The sequence below is a fragment of the Phyllostomus hastatus genome, unplaced genomic scaffold (assembly GCF_019186645.2).
Source record: "Phyllostomus hastatus isolate PE091 unplaced genomic scaffold, TTU_PhHast_1.1 phas_contig_38, whole genome shotgun sequence".
Taxonomy (NCBI): Eukaryota; Metazoa; Chordata; class Mammalia; order Chiroptera; family Phyllostomidae; genus Phyllostomus; species Phyllostomus hastatus.
In genome coordinates, this window is record NW_025333869.1 from 3,984,866 (window position 1) to 4,004,601 (window position 19,736).

General features: G+C 50.1%; 1 protein-coding gene across 3 annotated transcripts in view; it reads right to left on the reverse strand.

Moving 5' to 3' along the window:
• RASGEF1A (RasGEF domain family member 1A) overlaps positions 1-19,418 on the reverse strand; it is a 118,834-nt gene extending 99,416 nt beyond the window's left edge. For all 3 annotated transcript variants that reach the window (XR_006786042.1, XR_006786041.1, XM_045842167.1), the window contains exon 1: positions 19,303-19,418. The gene's annotated coding sequence lies outside the window, so the exon portion shown is untranslated. The remainder of the gene's footprint in view (positions 1-19,302) is intronic.
• Positions 19,419-19,736: the final 318 nt, after the last annotated feature.

Here is a 19,736-nt window from a genome sequence, read left to right on the forward strand (position 1 = left end):
ACTGAGGCTGAGGGGATCACAGTTCTTGTCCTGAGCTCAGTCAGGCTGTCGGCCTTGGCACTGAGCTGACCCTGCTGGCTCAGAGTGTGGCTCCCACTACATCATGTGGACAGGAAGAGGAAGGGAGTCTGACCACCTCAACTTGCACAGCAAAGGTAGCAGAGAAGTCACTTGCAGTGCTACTTCATGGACAACCTCTATTCAGTGCTATAAGCAAACTCAGAAGCCAAACCTGCCAGGGGTTGGCCATAGGGCTTTGAGCTACAGCAGGGAGCTGGGAGCCCAGAGCCCAGAGCCCAAAGCCCAGGTCCCAGAGCGCAGGGCTTTACCTAGGGCATGTTGATGGAGCTCCTATCTTTTTTCCATCTTTCTCCCCTGTAACAGAGAGAAAGCACTGGCATCAATTGTACACCCCTGGTCTACAGAGAACCTGCTGGAATCCCTCGGTGCACTTTCCTAGACCCTCTCATTGCATCTGACCAGGAGTTCCCCTTCCCTCCCCTATCTTCTGGGCCTTTGAGGCCCAGAGGAGAAACTAGAACAGGCCTCTGTCACTCTCAGTAACTCCCCTCACTGGCACCTCTGAATGAAGTGCCAAGAGCCCCCACTGCTCCTGGAGCAAGTTTTGTCTGCAGACCCACAGCTGAGCCACCCTCCCCTATAGCACTACTTTCTCCTCTGCACCTCCTGGCCAACTCCTTAACCTCTCCAGCCTCCTCATCTATAAAATGAAATGGTAGGAACAGTCCTACCTTGCAGAGTTATAAAGAGAATGGATGAGTTAGTACAGCTGGGGTGCCTGCCATCCCCATATGGAGCAAGCCCATGTAAGCCTAGGCATCACTGTAATAACCTCCTCTACCTCTACCCCCAAGCATCTGACAGGGCATATCTGGGCTGCCCTCAATAAACCCCTATGTCCACAGCCCATGTCAGCACCTACAGAGCAGGAGAACAAGCCTGCCAGCTTGTCTCTGGGGTCCCCCAGCCATGTACAGGGCTGAGAGAGGGAGGAGGGGCTACAAGAAGCCTGAGGATGCTTCCTGTCCTTCTTTTTCTCACTCATGGAAAAAGCCCCAAAAGTCACCGCTGGTCCAGTCTTGAGCTTCCTCTCATTAGAATCTGTGGCATACTGTTCCCCTAAGGGAGGGTGAGAGCAAGTGGCTCAACTGTTGGGGAGGAAGGTGGAGGTCAGGAGGTACAGTCCAGGTTGGGGTGACCTGTAGGAATATGGGCTGGATGAGACACAGCTGCAGGCTGTGAAGAAGCAGTGCAGGGACAGAGGCTGCCCAGCCCTCATCAGGGCAGCCTCAGGGCAGGGTCCAGTCTGGGTTGGAGTTAATGAAGGACCAGGCAGGCCTTGGCCCAGCTCTAGGCCCTGGACCTGAAGTAGTCCAGAGCACAGGCTCCCAAGGTTCAGGCTCCCAGGGTGAGGCTCAGGGCCCAGGCACATAGCAACCTGGGGGCAGCAAAGGGAAGCCTTCACTTTCAGTGGGTAAACAAAGGTGGGCAGGGAAGGAGGATGGCATCTATGGTGGAGTGGAAACTAGTAGAGAGTCACTGTGGGTGATGAGAAAAGAGATCCAAGGGAAAAGGTGTGGTGGGCAGCATGCTGGGGTCTCCCTGGACAGTAAACACTGCTCTGTGGGTGAATGAATGAAGTATATAGTTTTGCAGCACCAGATGTACTCTCTCCCACCTAAGATTTCCCCTGGACTATGAAGGGTCAGAAGCCCCCACCCCACAAACCCCTTGCAGAGGCCAAGTCTCTGCCCATATCCATCCAGGACCCCACTTACTTGCCCCTTGTATTTCATGAGGGGCCCCTGCTGTGCCCTGGGACAGGTAAGGAAAGGGCAGGAGCTGCAGACTGGGCTTTGTGAGCAGACAGAGCCTTAGGACTTTAAATATCTCCAGTGACCTCCCTGTACCTTATGGGAGGCTGTCTACTCATAACAAAGACCTCCCCACCCACCTGCCAGGTCTGACTCAACCTTGTTCCTTTGCCAAGACTGTGTTCTCTGTGGCCACACCACTGAACTTGCCTTTCTTGCTCAGGGATGTTCAGCACCCTATGCGCAGGCTGCCTGGCTGACAGGCAGACCAGAAGGACCATGCCAGGAATGGGGTCCAAGACTCTGCAACACCACTCCCATGGCCTAGACCCATGGCTGCCTCTGGGCTTCCCTGCCCAGAATCCCCCTCATGAGAGGTTTGAGAGTCCCAGTCCTTCCTCCAAAAAGATTCTGTTCACTCTGTTCCCCTCCCAAAGCTTCAGAAGCCACACAAACAAATCCCATGGTAAAGATATCCATTTAACTTGTTATTTAATAACTACTTCTCCCTATATTTCTGGGGGAGGCGGGGATTGGAACTCCCAGGTCATGCACTTACTCCTATGGGCCAAAGCTTGTGTCTGCCTGGTGAGAAAGCCTGGGGCTCTGGGGACAGCCATACAGAGTCTGAGTCCTGGTACTGACTCTTATTACTTCATAACTTTTGTTGGGTTTCTCAGGCTGTCTGAGCACACTTTGTGCTTCTGTAGAACTGGAGAAGAGCCTTGTCTTAGGGGATCTGTGGGAGCAAAAAGATCTCATATGAAAGCTCCTCAGAAAAAGAGAAGAAAGCTCCTCTGAAACCCTTACCTCTCATCCCACCCAATGTCAGTGATCCTTTGTCAAGAGATCAATTCAAAGAAGGTCCCCCAGGTATAGTTCCCTTCTAATGCAGTGGCTCTTGCCCCAGTCTTGTTTTGCCCCAGGCAGGGAGAGAGATGCCAGCAAGACAGTCAGCCCCTGAGTGTCCTGGAAACCCATCCAAGTTTCCAAGCTCCTGAATGCCAATTATGGTAAGTCTAATTCATTTATGCTCTCTGAGAAGCTAGGTTTGGTGACACCTGAGTGACTGAGCAAGTGTGTTAGGGTGATAGGCAGGTATGGCCTGGGAAGTGACCTCCCCCATGTCCTGGGCCTGGATCAGCCACCAACCTCTCCTAGAGGGTTTTAGGTAAAGGCAGGCACCACAGCCCCTGAGGACCATCCCAAGGGTGTAGTTACCCAGTCTGGGGGAGATTTTGGCCCCATAATTCTGTGACTCATGCTGAGAGTCACCAAAAGCCACTGGGCAGCTCTCCAGGGATCAAAGCAAATATGATGAAAAAAAAGCTCCTGTTTTATGTTGAACTCGATAGTTCCTGCACTGCGGCCCCAGTGTTGGTCAGATATATACCCAGATCCAAGTGCAGTGAGCATTCAAGTCCTAATTCGACAATGTTCTGGGCTTGGCACTCAGTAGGATTTAATGGGCTCAAAAATGCAGGCTGTGGTCTGGGAAAAGCTTGTGATCCAGAACCAAAAGGAAGGGTCTTATTCTTGTCCAGGCCTGAAACTCTGGGCTGTTTGGTTTTGAGAAGTGATTCTCAGACTTTATCAGGCAATAGAATCTCCTGGAGGGCTTATTAAAACACATTGTGGCCCCTCCCCAGTATTTGATTCAAAGGTCTGGAGTGGAGCCTGAGAATCTGTTTTTCAAACAAGGCTGATGCTCTTGATCCTGGGATTACACTTTGAGAATCACTGATGTAAACTCAAGGTTATGTGAGGGCCTGGGAAGCAGGCGTAAGGAGGCACTGAGCACAGAGCCAGAACCCTACCTGGCCCAGCCCGTGGCTGCCTCGGGGTCAAATGAAGCCCAAGCAGGGCTGGGCAAGGCTAAGAACCAGGTGCTTGAGATGAAAGCTGCACTGCTGGGAGGAATAGCCCAGTCTTCAAGGAAGGAATCCTCAGTTGACTATACCCTTGTCTAGTACTGCTACACACACTTGGACAGGAGGTCCTGAGAGTTTCAAGAAACTCTTTTTCTCCTGCAGGCTGCATTTTCTCCTGCCTCTGGGCCCTTGTCCATTGTTTTGCTGCTGTCCTCAACACTTCACCTAAGGGGATACTCCTGGGCACCCAAGCAAGCAGAGCCCCAATAATTGGTCCCACATCTCCGGACTCCCACCTCAGTATAGAATCAGATGTACATCAGGCCAGGTAGCCCCTTGTTTGGCCACCTCTGTGGCCTCAGCACATGTATTGTGAGGCAGGCAGCAACTGCCAGGTCACTAATTCAGCAGACATGGTTGGGTGCTTGGGGGAAGGGGAGGGCAGAGGAGGCTGCCTGTATACTTGGAACCCTTCGTTCATGCACCACTAAATCCTAGTTCGCAATGCCCCCACTCTGAGCCAGGTACTTCACTGGAGCAGAGTGTGCAGGTCAAGGCCAAGCTGCAAAGGGCCTCTTTTCAAGAGGGGAGCAGGAGGGCTTCTGGGTATGCATTCTGCACCTAGTGTGTTCTTCTGGCCAGGAAGTCAGAGACCCTGTGCTCACTACCCATGACCCACCCTACCATCAACCCTTCCTCAAGGGATTTCATCAGACCATGAAGGAGGCACAGCAGGACTGGGGTAGAGCTCAGGTCCCCAAAAGTCAGCATGAATGGGGCAGGGTGCTGAGCTAAGGGCCAGAGCCCAAGGACCTGTCGTGCTCTCCTGCCTGTGTCTGCAGAGGCTGTATCAGACCAGCTCCTAGGCACTTCTTCATCACACATTTCCACCTCCTTAGGCCCTCCATTGTGAATACCCAGCTCCTGTCTGTACCCCATATGTTCCCTGCCTCACCCACTCCTGCAACTGTGAACTCTGCCACCTCATGGAGGTGCCACTTGTCTGATATACCCTAATGAGCTCAACCACACAGAGGCATCTCTTTGGTTTCAATCAATTGTGGGCCTGTTGGGACCTTCAGCTTCCTCTCCCACCCTCCTTCCTAATGCACAGAGGGCTCACATTCATGATACCCGTGAATGGAGAGAGGACATACAGCTAGGATGCACTTCTCCCCATATCCCAGGCAGGTCTCACTTCATGCATACTCTTAACTAACCTCCCAGACACACAGGCATTTCTGCTATAACATGATGAGTCATTCTGGGAGAAAAGCCTCAGCTGCTCTAAGGTCATTCCTCAACATATCAGGACTAATGGGAAAACCAGGTTGGGCTGGTCACCCCCATGAGTGTGATGTCATAATCAGGAACTGGTCAGCCACAGTGACAACCACAGTAAATACCAGCTCAGTTAACAAGGCCTGCAAAGTCATAGCAGATAAAGGAATACTATAGGAAATATAGGATTTCACCTGGAAAAATGGTAAAGGCAACTTGATGAAAAGGAGTGTTATTGGAAGAGGCTGCTGAGTTGTGGAGACAATTGCAAAGATCAGAGGAATCCATGTATTTGCAAAGGAAAGAATTAAGAACTTATCCTACTTTGGTTAATGAAATAATTTCAGGGAAACTAAATAGCCCTGGTTGATGAGAGAACATTCTTTACAAAAGAATTCCACAGGTGCATTTGGAAGAAATGAGGAAATATCAATAGAAAGAAAATGCTGGGTGCCATACTTGACTCAGACAGTGGTTATCATAGGTTGAAACCATCAGAAGAACAAGCGAATGAATACCAGAAAATGAGGGTCTATCCTCCCACCTTCATACCCACTGCAACCATGCCTGACTTAGTAGACTTCTGCTGCAATGCCATGCCAAGAACAGGGTTAGCACCATGAAGCATTCTTGCCAAAATAACATATACCCCCATAAAATGAAGTTGTCTGAGCCAAATTCCAGTTTAGAGGAAATACTGGGAGTGGAGGAACTAGTTAAATGACATCATGAGGAAGCAAACACACAAGTCTCAAAAATAGGATGGTCTACAGACAACTGACCAAGTTTCTTCAACAAGCCAATGGCTTTAACAAAAAGTAGTAGAAGAGGCTGCTTGAGGTTAAAGAGGCTTAAGCAAAATAAAAACCAGATTTCACATATGGATTTAATTTGGTTACCAATTTTAAAAACCAACTGCAAACAGGCATTTTCAAAACAAGGAAAACTGAATATATACTGGGTGTTAGATGATAACAAGAAATTGCTGTTAATTTTGTAAAATGTGATAATGATTTTGTGGTTTTGTTTGAAAATGACCTGATTTGTTTTAGAACCTCACATTGGAGTATACAGGGGCAAGCTACTGAGGTCAAGGATTTGGTTTCAATACTTCAACCTAAAGGCAAAAGAATAAGAGCAAAGGAAAAGGAAAGAAAGAGAAAGGGAGGAAGGAGAAAGAAAAATTATTAAGTGAAGCAATCTGATAAAATTTTAACTGCTGAATCTGAATAATGGGAATATGGGAGTTCATTACTCTATTCTCTTTACCTTTCAGTGCATTTGAAAATTTTCATAACAATAATTAAATTTAAACCATGGTATCAGCACATAAATATACATTCAGAGAAACAAAGCAAACAAGAAAATCTAGAAATAACCTCAAACACATATGGCAGCTTAGTACATGATAAAAGTAACATTTCAAATCAGTGAAGAAAAGGTTATTTATTGAGTGGCATTAGACAAATGAGTGGCCATCTGGAAAAAAAATCAGTTTGAGTCCTACCAGATGGATCAACTATTTACATTTGAAAAATGAAACTATAAGCCTATGAGAAGAACAAACAAAAGAATCTCTTTATACTTTCTGAGTAGAAAAGCTCCATAAAATAATGGGTAGGCAATCATTTGTGACCTACTGAAACAGAAATTTCATAAGGTTCAAACCTAATGTATGTCACAAAGCCATAAAAAATCATGTCTGGCTACATAAATTTTTAAAAATCTTCAAGTAAAAATCACAAAAAAACAAATTAACATAAAATAAATTAGGGGAAAGATGTGAGACTCATATTCCAAAGTGTCAGTTTCCTAAATATATACAGCACTTCTATGAATCAAGAAAAATATCATAAACCCAACAGAAATAGTGTTAATCCAAACAGCAGTTCACAAAAGAAAATACAGGTAGATCCTATATATATGAAATATGCTTGATCTCATTCACAGTAAGGGAAATGCTAATAAAATTGCAACAAGATAATCATTTATCACCCATCAATTTGGCAAAGACGAGGGGGTGGAGAAACAGGTGCTCACATACTTCAAAAACAGGAGTATAAATTAATATAGCTATGAAGGACATTTTGGCAAAGTCCATCAAATTTACAAATGCACCTCCATTTCACCCAGCAATTCTGTTCCTAGGGATTTATTCTACCGATATACTCACATGTGTACAAAATGATACATGTGCAAGGATGCTCACTAAAGCACTGCTTATAAAACGAGAGTGAACACAGTCTGAATAGCTAGCTACCTTTCAGTGTCTGGATGAATGAATTATGAAATATCCATCAGCGGGAGACCACGCAGGTGTTAAAAACAGCAAGGCCACTCTATGTACTCTGAGATGGGACTCCAAAATGTGCTGTCAAGAGAAACAAAGTGAAGCACATGGCCTGTGATATGTTGCTGCCACTGCATAACCTGAACTAATTAATGCACTGCACACATGTATAGATCAAAAATGTCAGGAGGGTACTCAGAAGCATAATCACAGGGCCTCCTCTGAGAGGAGCCAGGAGTTGGCAGGGATGAAGGGTGACATAGGGATGGGAGGAGACATGCTCTATATGAATCCTTTTTACTTTTTGAATTTATGGGGTGGGGGAGGGTAGCCCTCCATACTGGGGAAAGGAAGAGCTGGGGCAGAGAAAAAGGGAAGCAGATAAGAAAGAAGATAAAGTGCAGTGCATTACCCATAGCAACCTTCCCAGAGTCCCCACCCACATGGCCACGCACAGGCCATGCCTCTCTTTTGGCTTCCCAGGGCACCCCAAACTCCATGCTATTTCTTCCATCTCTGCCCTTCTCCCAATCAGTATGCCCCAGGCTATCTCCTGGAGGTACAGGGCTCTCACATTGGAGCTGAGGACATAGTTGGTGTAGTAGGTCAGATGCCCCTCTGTTGAAGCCATCCACATGTGGACATGGGTGAGCTGTGAGGTGGTATGAAACATCAGCTAAGCCACAGCCAACTGGCTCACCCCAAGGTGACACATCATCAGTGGCCCAGAGCTGTTGTCTACCCTGGCCTAGATCCCCAATTTTCTGTGGGTTTCCAGACATGACAGCATTTTCCATCTCAGGGCATGAGACTAACTGTTTCCTTTGCAGAGATCCCCCTGCTTCAAGATGTCACTGTGGTTTTCTACTTCTTCCTTCAGGGCCTTGCTCAACTTCTGCTTTCCCATGAGGCTTCCCTAAGCACTCTGTTCTAAATTGAAGACCCTACACTCCTTCCTTCTGCCCCCATATACCCTGGGCCTGGCACACATGTTCTGCACTTGCACCTGCACCTCTGGGAATGGGATGATGACAGCACATCTCCCCAGGTTCTTCTGGTTCTTCAGTGGCTTTGCCTGAGTCCATCTCAGAGGAGGTGTAAGCAATACCTAACAGTGTGGGTTTCACAGGCCTCCAAAGGCCACATGATATATTAATGGTAAGGGGCAGGCCTTGGCTATCCAGCCTCAGACACATTTCATACAGTCTTGGAACCCTGCCACTACACAGGTGACAATTTTCATACCCACCTTGGACCAGCCTGTGTCTAATTGCCCCTCCACATCTGCTTCCGATTGTGGGCACCTGGGTGCCACACCTCCTCCGGGCCTCAGCCCCACCTCTGTCCTATTTGGCCTGTCAGCACCTATTAAGGGACATTCTTCTGCCCAGACTTCCCCCATTTCCCTTGCCCAGCAGTGAGTGATAGAGCACTAACCAATGAGAGCTTTCAGGGTCCATGTGCACTACTCATGCATTAGGCTGTGTTTATTATTGCTACTCCTCCGATAACGTCTGTCTGCAGCCAGGGCTCCTCGGAGGAGGAGGACATGTGGGTTTCCTTGGATGACATGTGGGTCTCACATTAGCCATCCCTGATGGCCTGGGCAGGGTCATGCCCCTCTCAGGAATGACATGTTCATGGGGTCACAGTCCACTTTCCTGCCACTGCCCAGGGCCAGATAGTCAGCACTTCCAACCAAGACACATAGCTGAAGCCAGGCCATGAATACCACTCATGCCAGAGCTGTGGAGGTCCAGAGGTTCCAGTGGTCATCTGAGGGAGAACGTTTACCACTCCACGGGAAAACCACATCTACCACAGGCAAGCTCAGAGTTGCTGGGGGTGTGCAGGGAACAGATGTGGATGCACGATGGGAGCACGCTTATACAGGCCTGCCCTGCCTCTGAACCACAGACACCTGGGACTCTGGAAACACTGCTCTAGTCAACCTGTCCTGGAGAGACAGAGAAACAGAGGCACAGTTCAGTTTAATTCAACTCAGCGTCATATAAATAGGTGCATATATGGCTGTTTAACTCTGAGGTGGGAGATTCTGCATAGGGCACCCACTGCTGACACTGACAAACAAGGCTGCCCTGTCAGGAGGCCAAGGTGAAAGGCAGGGCAGGGTGAAGATCCTTTCCTAGTGGGGAAATAAGAGGGTAAGGTCAAGGCTCTCCACACTCCTACCCTGCCCTCATCTTCTCGTGGCCAACCTAGTGCCCATTGTCCTCAGCTCCATGGGGAGAAAAGCCCTTAGGAGGACAGTGAACAAAACCCCCTACCACACACCATTTGAGACCATAGGTGCAGAGTGTATCTCCCAGGGGTGAGGCATTGGCCACAGCAGGTACAAGGGGTGCATCGCATAGGGAGGCTTTAACTGAGCCCAAGCTGGAGAAAACAGAGGGAGTAAGGACAGGTGGGTATGGGAAAATAGGCCACCACCTCCTTTCACCTCATGGGGCCACAGGTGTTTCAGCAGGAAGGGACTTGGACCCCCATCTTGATCTCATCATGTGCTGCATTTCAGAGGCAGAGAGCTAAGGCTGGGTTCCAAATCTTACTCAGCAACCTCAAAGCCATGTGATCTTGAGTTAAAAAGAAGAAACTCTTTCTGTAATCCCAAATTGATTAGTCTCTGTCCTCCTAGCCCTAGCTCCTGCCCTCAGAGAAGGCCTCAGGTCCTCCAGCATCCAGAACCTCCAAGTCTGGAGCAGAATCATGTACATTGGAACCTTCCATGGAAAATGCTGCTGAACCTGAAAATCTGAGAAAACTTGAAGTGATCTCCCTGGCATCACAGGAAAGTGCTTTGGAGCCTGGCTAACCCACCAATGTCTACAGGCCACCAGGTTGCACTCATGCAGGCCCCTCGGGCCACAGTGACAGGTGTCATGCTCTCCCAGGCCAGGTGGCCTGGTGCTGCCAGGAGGGCCTTCCACCCAAAACCGCTTGGGAGTCCTGGTGGCAGGGGAACTGTTAGACACATGTTTTACCACAGATCCATAAACTTGTATGAACCCAGTCAGAACTGCACAAATGAGAAGGTTTTTAGTTTTATACTTAAAGGAATAAATTGAATTGAAAACAGAACTTGTCCTCAGTGAAGTTTATAAGCTCTTCACACTGCACCTTGGTGATGTCCAGCCCCTGGAGAGCTTCCATGGACTCCAGGATGCCAGCAACACCTGGCCTGTGCCACCACTAAGGCAAAGACCTCCCTAAAGAATTTACGGCCCTCTTGATAAAAAGGAGCACCATTTGAAGCACAGAGGAAGAAAAGTACAAAGTGTGTGACTAGGGAAGGCAAGGAGAACAAGATAAAGGGGAATGTGGAGCTGAGAAGGAAAGCAGCTTGGTTTGGGCAGGCCAGTGGTCCAGACATCAGGGAGCTGCAGAGGAGCCTGGCAGGTGTGGGGTGGGCTGTCAAGCCTGTGAGGCTGCTGCACCTATTGCTCTCACGGACCAGGCCCATGGACCCTCTTTGTGCCAAACACAACCACAATGACCCTCACTGTCTGCCCACTCAGCTCAGCCTCTCCATACCTCTTTCCAGGCCAGTCCATGTGTCACCACCCCTGAATTTGGCTGCAAGTAACCAGAAAGAACTCATGGGCCCAATTGATATAGGCCATGCCTAAGTGGGGACTCCAGAGAGTTAACTATCACTGGGCACAATGGCTTGGAATGGATGATGGCTTGGAATGGAGACAGTGACTGGAGCTGGAGTGCAGGTCCTAGACCCCCAGGCCAGAGCTCTTCAACTTACACTTCCCTCACTTGCCTGGGGTCAGGGATCCTCAAGTATGGTTGGCTCCAGACAGCCCTCAGTCTTAGGTCCTTCCTTCCCTGGTCTGCCTAGCCTCCTGCCATTGAGTCCAGTGATGACAATCATGAGGGTCAACCAGTCCTTCCCTAGGTAAACTTACAGAGTCCATCCATGCACCAGCACTACATGCAGTCCTGAGTCCAGAAGTGAGCAGCATGGAGCAGAAGACATAGATGCATATGGATGTACCCCAGGAAGATGAGACATCATAGCAACATAGCCAGTGCTGTGTGAGGCAGGCCACAGGACCCTGCAAGCAGAAGCAAGCTACCTGGGATACCATGCGAAAAACAGGTAACTTCTTGCCTGATGGTGGTAACAGTGCAACCTGGAGCAATGCTTCTGGGGCCAACACAGATTCCTAGGCACTCCTACTGGCCTGGGGCACCTGTCCCCCAGGGCTGCTGGTATGCTGCACTGTTCACACCTGCCACTTTCTCCCTAAGACTGAAGGGGACAGCAACTAGCAGCAGACCAGTACATAGGACCAGAGGTCAACTCTCTGCCTCACTGTGACACAAGCTTGTGGTTCAGTCTACAGTCCAGAGTTCCTCATAGGCTTAGACTGAGGAGAGACTTTGCCTGAAACTGTATCTTTGTCAAACTTCCTCCCTCTTCCTACCATGCTTGCTCACCCACTTCCAGGGTCTCTTGAGAGCACACCTTCTACACCTCCTCCATCAGAATCCCCATCTCGGGCTTTGTGTCTGAGGAACCTGACCTAGCCATGCCCTTCAAAGGCATGGATGAGATAAGCAGACATAGGCAAAGCACTTAGAAGAGCGTCTGACATAGGACATGCTAATTACTGCTATTTTAAGTCCCTGGTGCTTGTGGAGGAAGGGCATCCCAATGACCACAGAAGGTAGAGAAGCTTCGTGCTGGGATCCATGTCCAAACTGAAATCTAAGATGCAAATGTGAGTTCAGGGAAGCATGGGAGACAGGGGGAGTCACAGTCAAAGGCAAGAAAAGAAATAGGTAAGAGCCAGTTCAGATCCTGGACATGGGGAGGCTCTGGGCAACAGGAAGGGCATAGGAAGATCAAGGGAGGTACCAAAGGAGCACGTTACCTGTAAGGAACCATTTCTCATGGGATGGAAATGTAGCTCAGCTCCCATGTGGAAAACCAGGGGGGAGCAAGTTGGCACACAGGACCATGCCCACAGAGAGGTTTTCTCATGGGGAATCAGGCCTGCATTGTACCTAGGCTGCTATGAGATTTGCTTTTGCTAAAACTCCCTCACCCTGAATTGAGGCAGCAAGTGCTTACTGTAACTTCCTAAAGTCTGTGCTAAACTTCCCAGGTATGGAATGTAACTGGTTCAACCACTTTTCCCTTTGGTCTGCAACATCCTTCCCTTTGAAGTAATTAGCAACATTCTTTCCTTCGTTTTCTGTAAAAGGTAATCAATCACCTGCAGTGAACCTGTGCATAGTAAATAAGGACCACTCTCCAAGTAATGTACCCAGAAAAGCAATAAAAGCCAGGGCTGCTCTCACCTCTCTCTCACTTAGAGAGCGGCCACACCATCCCTTTTTCTCCACAGGACTTCTGTAGTCCATGTGTATTTGTTCATAGGAACCACAACACACATGGATCCTGCCAGCCTGGATATACATCAGTTACCCACAGTCCAAAGTGCTCCTTGGCACAGAGGAAAACTTCTATCTCTGTCCTTCCCTTCAGACTCAGGAGACTCATCAGCAAAACTGGTATAATGATACCTGCATTAAAAAATGTTTGGTACATTAAATTAACTGACGTCTTATTGAAACATTCAACAGAAACTTTGGGACAATGGGCTGGTCACAGACCCCTCCCTAGTGCTTGCCTGTGAGAATGTACACACACACACAGGCCCAACATACCAACAACCTGAACATGGACAAGGTGGTCCAAGGGCTCTGCTCACCACCACACCTGCCTATTGTCCTTTCCTCTCTCTACTCCACAACCTTGAGCCTTTCTTGACATGAGTCATTTTATGGAAATCCCTCCTTTTTCCTTTCCTAATAGTATCCCCAGTCTTCTTACTTAATAACAGCTCTTCAGTCTCAAACTCTAGACATGCCTGGAGTTCTTCCCTCCATGGCTGTGAATGGCTGTGACCTGTGGCTGAATCCTGGTGACCGCCTTGGCCAGAGACCATGCTTTAAAACCCCTGGTCTCTGCAAGATCCTGGGCAGAGCAGCTCCTCTAGAGCTGACCTGGCTGAACTGCAAAAACAAGCAGGGGTTTCCACACCTCCCTTAGGTACTCCAGCAGTCCTCAGAAGGCCTGGCCCCCACTCCCTGCCTCTAACCCCTTTCTTTCCAAGGCACCCACTTTCCAGCCATTTCCCTATTGCCAAGGCCAAGTAGGAGGACCCGGACATGAACTTCTCAAAGAGCTGGGCTCTCCACATAGGACCAACTGGTGACACATTTGCAGTGCCACTATGGCTGCCCCACAAGTGTCCCTCATTATATTTTTATCATTTAGTTCCACTGTCAGTAATGTCCATTATGATTTATTATTTGATACAGTAAATATTTCCATGTGTTTTAAAATTTCCAAATATTAGACATTTTAAAACTATTTTTATTATTAATTTCTACCATAACTGAATGATAGGCAGAAAACATGGTCTGAATCACAGTATTTCTTTGATATACCTCCAGGTGTTTTCACAGCTTGTCTATAGGCACTTTTTATGCAACTTCCCATCATTGGGTACAGTATTCTTCTCGTGCCACAGAGCTTATTTAGCCACAGAGGGCAATGCATGCATTGTAGGCTGTTTCCCCTCTAGTCCCTGCCCCATGCAGGATATCCATTTGTGAAAGTGGTTTGAGCTGCCCTGGCTCTTTCCAGAGGAACAGCTCACATCCTTGACAACCTTGCTCACTGTCAATCCTCCATCCCGAGTTCTTGAGAACCCTCTGCTGACCCCACAGTAACCCCAGGGCTCCAGTGCTCCAAAATCACCCACAGCAACAAGTATTCCAAGATACCATTAGCCACACTTACCTTTATGGGGTGAGCTGGGCTCCCAGGCCAGAGGAGGGAGAGCACAGGGCTTGAGAGGCCCTATCTTGTGGTGGGGCCCAGCAAGGACCCTGGCCTTCAATGGGCAGTGTATGCAGGACATGGCTCTGCCCAAAGGCAGTCTTAATGTTCTCCTACTAATGGCCTCATCTGCCAGCAGGGGCCACCTACTACTAATAACAATAATAATAAAATGAATTGCTGAGTAGCCTGCTCTGAATGATTAACTCTGCAAAGGCTCCACTAGGAACTCCACAAGCTTTTATGTGAACCTCCAATCCCATCCAACCCTAATCCCCTAATCTCCCCTGCCACCCTTCCCACCCTTCCTCCCTGCCCCTCAGCTCTGAGGGCTGAAATCTGAGTTCTGCTACTGGGGCCAACCCTCTGCAGTCAGCATGGCCAGGGTTGTGTTACCTCATTGAATCAAGACCATAGCCTCAGAGGAGGCATGAAATCAGAGAGTGCCTATTCAGATTTTATAGCTGAGAGGTCCTTGGGCACAGAACCAGTCTTCAGTGAAATTTCAGGCAGGAGAACTCTGGGCCTCTGAGCTGAGTTTCTACAGTTACAAAACGGGGCTCCTTACTCTAGGAAGTGCTCGGTGCTATGGCTGGCACATCACCCCACATCTCAAGTCAAAGGCCTTCCTGGGCCTGCCTGGTGACCCAGTTATGGCTGGGATCCAGGCCATACCCATAGGGAATTGAGGCTTTATGACATTCACACCAGAGAGGTTGGATACCAGAGTCTCAGAGAGCCTCACCAGCAAACCAGTTCAGGAGAGGGAACTGTACAATGAGCAGCTTTGGTGGGGGTAAGCAATCATGCTCTGCTAATAAACCCATCAGAATACATCCTCTCCCAGCCCCCTCAGCTTCTGGGTGAGCCAGAAGGAGGCTCTTCCATAGCCTCCTCTACTCTTTGTTAACAGAGTTGCCATGGCAACCAGATTCAGGGAGAACTCTCTTCAAGGTAGAGTCCAGGGGTGACACTTGCATAGATGGAAGTGGTAGTGACAACAGGCAGGAGCCTGGCCTCCCACTACTCCCTAGAGACCTTCCCCCTCACCTGTCCCAGTGGTTGTGGATCTGATCCCTTCTCTTCTCCGTGAATACGGATAGTACAATAGCCTGGGCGAGACACCCTCTTGCCTCCACAGGCTCCCACAAATCTGTGCCTCTGCCTTACCACACACAACTACTCACAGACTTTCACACACTTCCCACAAATGTTTGCTGAATCTATCAGTGCAGACACCATTTCTGAGCTCAGGATTCATTTGGGGACAAGCAGGTATAGACATGACTCCAAGGGGTCACAGACTGACAATTATACAGAGGCAGCACCAGCAGAGGCTCAGGGTACCTGGCACAACATGTGCATACAGAAAGGCAACCCCAGGAAGGCTAGGAGCTGACAAGGTGGGGAGAGAGGCACCTGCATGGAAGCAGAAGGCTCTGAGTATCTTTATAAAGAGAAGGTTAAAAAGGTCATCTGCCTGTGGTGTGAAAACAGACTGCAGGGGAAAGAGGCTGCTGCAGTTGTCCAGGCCAGGGGAAGGCCAGGTGAAGGATGTCTGGGAATAGGGACAGTGAATGCCTGTAGATGTCCACATCTCTGAATACCAGTTCCCTGGAGTGAAGGGAGCACAGCAGATTGGAGTGGGAAGTGAGGATGTGAAGTGAACAAGCAGAGAACATGACTTCAAAGTCCACCTGTGCAAGGTGGACAAAAGGTTGGAAAATAGCTGCAGAGGGAGATAGCTGAGAAAGATCTGTTGTTGTGTTTAAGCTGGGAGAAACTTTATGCAAGTAATTTCACCTGTCAACCAGGACAGCAACACCTCACCTATGAGGAGGTGCTGAAAGAACTGGACAAATGGAACAAAGTGCCCTCTGAGTGCCCAATACAGTGCACCATGAGGCTGGCTTCCTGACTCAGGGTACTTACCATGTATATACCATAGGAGAAATGGGCTGCTCTCCTCTGAAGAGTCAAGGAGACTCACTCTCTTCCATGAGCTAGTGCTTGCCCACCACTCCCTGAACTCACCCTGTACCACAGAGAACACCACAGCCTGCTCAGAAGGAACATGGCAGGATCTGAGCTCCTGCTGCCACCATGGACAGTTTAGGATCAGCCTGCCCCTGCCCATTGTAGATGACCATGATGGAAAGAGGGACGACAGGCACTTTTCTCCTGTGCTGACTACATCCCAGCACCGCTGCACTGACCTTGAGGAGCCTCCTGTCAAATAAGTGAGATGGGCAGAAGCTTCCCAGGGCAGGACCACTGGGTGTTGTTCTAATCATGCTAAAGAGCAACTATGCAATTCTTACAAAATGTGGTTCTTTTTCAGATGAGAGCATTCAGACACCTGAGGTCATCACACTGTCCACCCTCAGGCAGGGACAGCAAGGGGATAGGTATCACTCACACCCCCACCCCACCCTGGCCCTGGCAGGCATCAGAGTGGATGCTAACACTTTCACACTCTTGGTGACACCTCTAAAATCCTCTCTTTTCATGGCCTAAAGCCCATCCCAGGAAGCCCATTCCCAAGGCTCTCTCTGCCCCAGGGAGCCTGCTCTTCCACCCTTGCCCTGGCCCTCCTACACTCTGGGCAGTCCAGGACATTGTGGGGCTTTTTGTTTCCACGGTTCCTGCCATTCCACTGCCAGGCTGACTTCTGCTGACCTTTCCAAATCTGCTCCAGGTTTGTTAGACTGGCACTTCTTGGTGTCCCCAGTGCAGGGACATTCTGAACGGGTCCATAGAGGCCAGCCCCCTTTGGGCCCCCTGGCGGCCGAGGCATCCTTTGCATTCACTCTCTGATACACATATATACACAGCCCTTTGGGCCCAGGAAGAGATGAGAAGGGCATGCACTCTGAAAAGAGAGGAAAATGGCCTCCTCAGACACTCTCAGGTCAGAGGGCTCTGACATGCGACCAATAGGTGTCAGAGGCCCTCCCTCCATGGCAGTTTCCCTGCTGATACCACTTGAGCCTCCATGATGATGACCTCCCTCCTCAAAACTTCCTTCTCAGACTCTGCCTCTGCCTGGAAAACATGTTACTAACTAAACAGTCATCAGATGGAGGTAGGTACCCAAACACAAAGGAACAAGCAACAGCCTGGACTGCACTGGGGTGAGTTGGAGACACTGGAGGCAGATCTCAGTTCAGAGAAAACCAGTCCTAGTGACCAGGGCTGTAGCTCCCTCCCTCTGGAGGGAACAGGGAGGAAGGTCATCTGCAGGGACAAAGATAGATGGGCCAGGACTGGGGGCCACACTGAGCTACAACTACCTGGACAGGTCCTGATCTGCATCTCCGTCCCTTCTACCATGGCCCTGGGACCCACCCCCAGCAGGCCCTGTGGGGAAGCCAGGGGGCACTCTTCTAGGAAAGGGTCACACAGATATGTGCACCCTACATGAGCCACCACCACGACCACCACCACCACCAACCCCTACCCCAGGGAAATGGCTGGACCTTAAAGGCCCAGCTTCTATCCCTGCACCTTCACTTGACCTATTTGACAAATGTGGCTCTGTGACACATGTGGCTTGAAAATGAGATTCTGTGGTTAAAAACCAACAGTCAGCCAAAGCTATTACAATCCTGCTCATCCCTCTCTTATTTGACTGAAGGAGACAGGTGGGCTCAGAGGCTCTCAGGCCATCCTTGAGCATCTGGCCTCAGTGTGCTCTCCTCTGGAGGGCCAGGTGACAGAGAAGTGGGTCTGTTCCTCACCTGCCTGGGGGGCCACTTGTGCTAGGGACACCCTCCCCACTCAGCTAGGCCCACCAGCCACTGCCCTTGCTCAGGCCTGATCAGCACAAATGCCATTGGTCCCAGCATTTCTCCTTCTTCCTTCTCTGTTTGCAGTTATTAAGTTATACCAAAATAAAAAACAAACAAACACACAAACAAAAAAAACCCCTCCACTCTGTGTGAACTGTTCCATTTCCATGATTATCCAGGTGGAAGGGAGCCATCAGGCTGGCAAGTTTGAGAAAACAAACTTGCTGGCTGACAATCAGGTACCATGGCATACGTGAAGACACTTGTTTGTGCTCCCAAACCCAGGGGCCATTTGTAAGAGTGCACAGCTGCCCTGGGAGTGTGTGTGGGTCTGAACTGATCACTGCTTTCCCAGGAGCCTGTGAGTTCTGCTGCCCTCCTGCCAAGGCTGCTGGGTCACTATAGCCCAGATCCCTAATAAGAAAAAAGTGCTGGAGGAATAGAGAACTCAAGTGCCCCAGCCAAAGTCCTACACTTCCTCCTATTCAGCATCCCCTCCTTCTATTCTAGGCTGGGATCCTTAAGTTCCTCTGCAAAGTGTCCCCATATGTCAGAGAGGGAAATGTCCTCGTAAGTCACTGAAACCCTGGTGTCATTCTACAGATGGGGAAACTGAGTCTCGGAGGGGCCTGCAGATGTCAAGACTTGTGGCCTACGGACTCCCTAGTTCTCTGCTTGTGACCAGAGCTGCAGCTTGCTCTCTAGGGTCCCTTTCCAGGCAGGAAGAGCCTGGACCCAGGTAAGGCTGAGCTGGGCAAGACTGCCCAGAGGGAAATGGGAGACCCCTGAGGAGCAGAACAGGCCACTACCTCTGTGAGGTTCCCCTGCATTCCAACCTGACTCTATGTCCTGGGCCTCTGGGGCTGGTGGCCATCTAGGCCCTTTCCTTGCTCCAGAGGGTGGGAGAAGAATGACATTGGTAGGGAGGATGAACCAGATGGGACTCCCAGCTCTAAAGTCGCCACTATCTCATCCCCAAAGCAGCGCCCAGAAGGCAGGCAGCATCCCTATGAATATACATCAGCTTCAGCCCTCAGAAGCGGCTACCAATGCAGGGGCAAGGGCCTTCTGAGTGTCACTCCCTAGACAGCAGGAGCCCTCTCCTGCAGCACACATGCATGCAATCAGAAAGCTGCACCTCCTCCAGGCTTTGCTCCTTGCTCCTTGCAAGGCCTGGGGCAAAGGGAGCATGGTCCTTCAAATGACCCTGCCCACGGTACAGAGGGAGCCACTTCACCCAGGCTGGCTCCCCTCAAATTAGGAGCTCACCCTCAATTCCTCTCCAAGTAGCAAGGGAGTGAGATGCCTTTGCAGGGCCCAGAAGGCAGACTAGCAAATGGAAACTTACAACTGCGCAGCTCCGAGCTCCACGGATTCTCCAGCCTCCTCTTCCACGCTGTGGCAGCCGGGACAGCAGACTTGACTGCCAGTTCCCACCCCCGCCTGCTGCGTGCTCTTCCCCACACCCAGGCCAAGACCGCCCGGTGCCCTGCAGGGTCCCTGGGCTGGGGATCCCGTCTGTGTCCATCAGTGGGTGGAGTTCTCTGCAATTCCGCTCTGGGCACCCGCCCACCCTCCTTCGCGCACATCCCGAGGAGCGCGCGGAGAGACTAAGGATGGGCAACTGCTGCCTACCTGGGTCCAGGCCAACGTAGCTCCTGCACAACCTTGGCACCTCAGTCGCGCCGCGGAGAGCAGCGCCTGGCGGGCGCTGGAGGCTCAGGCTCTGCCTGGGGCCAGCGGCACCCGCCCACCCTCCGCCCCCGCGCTTTGCCAGCTGCA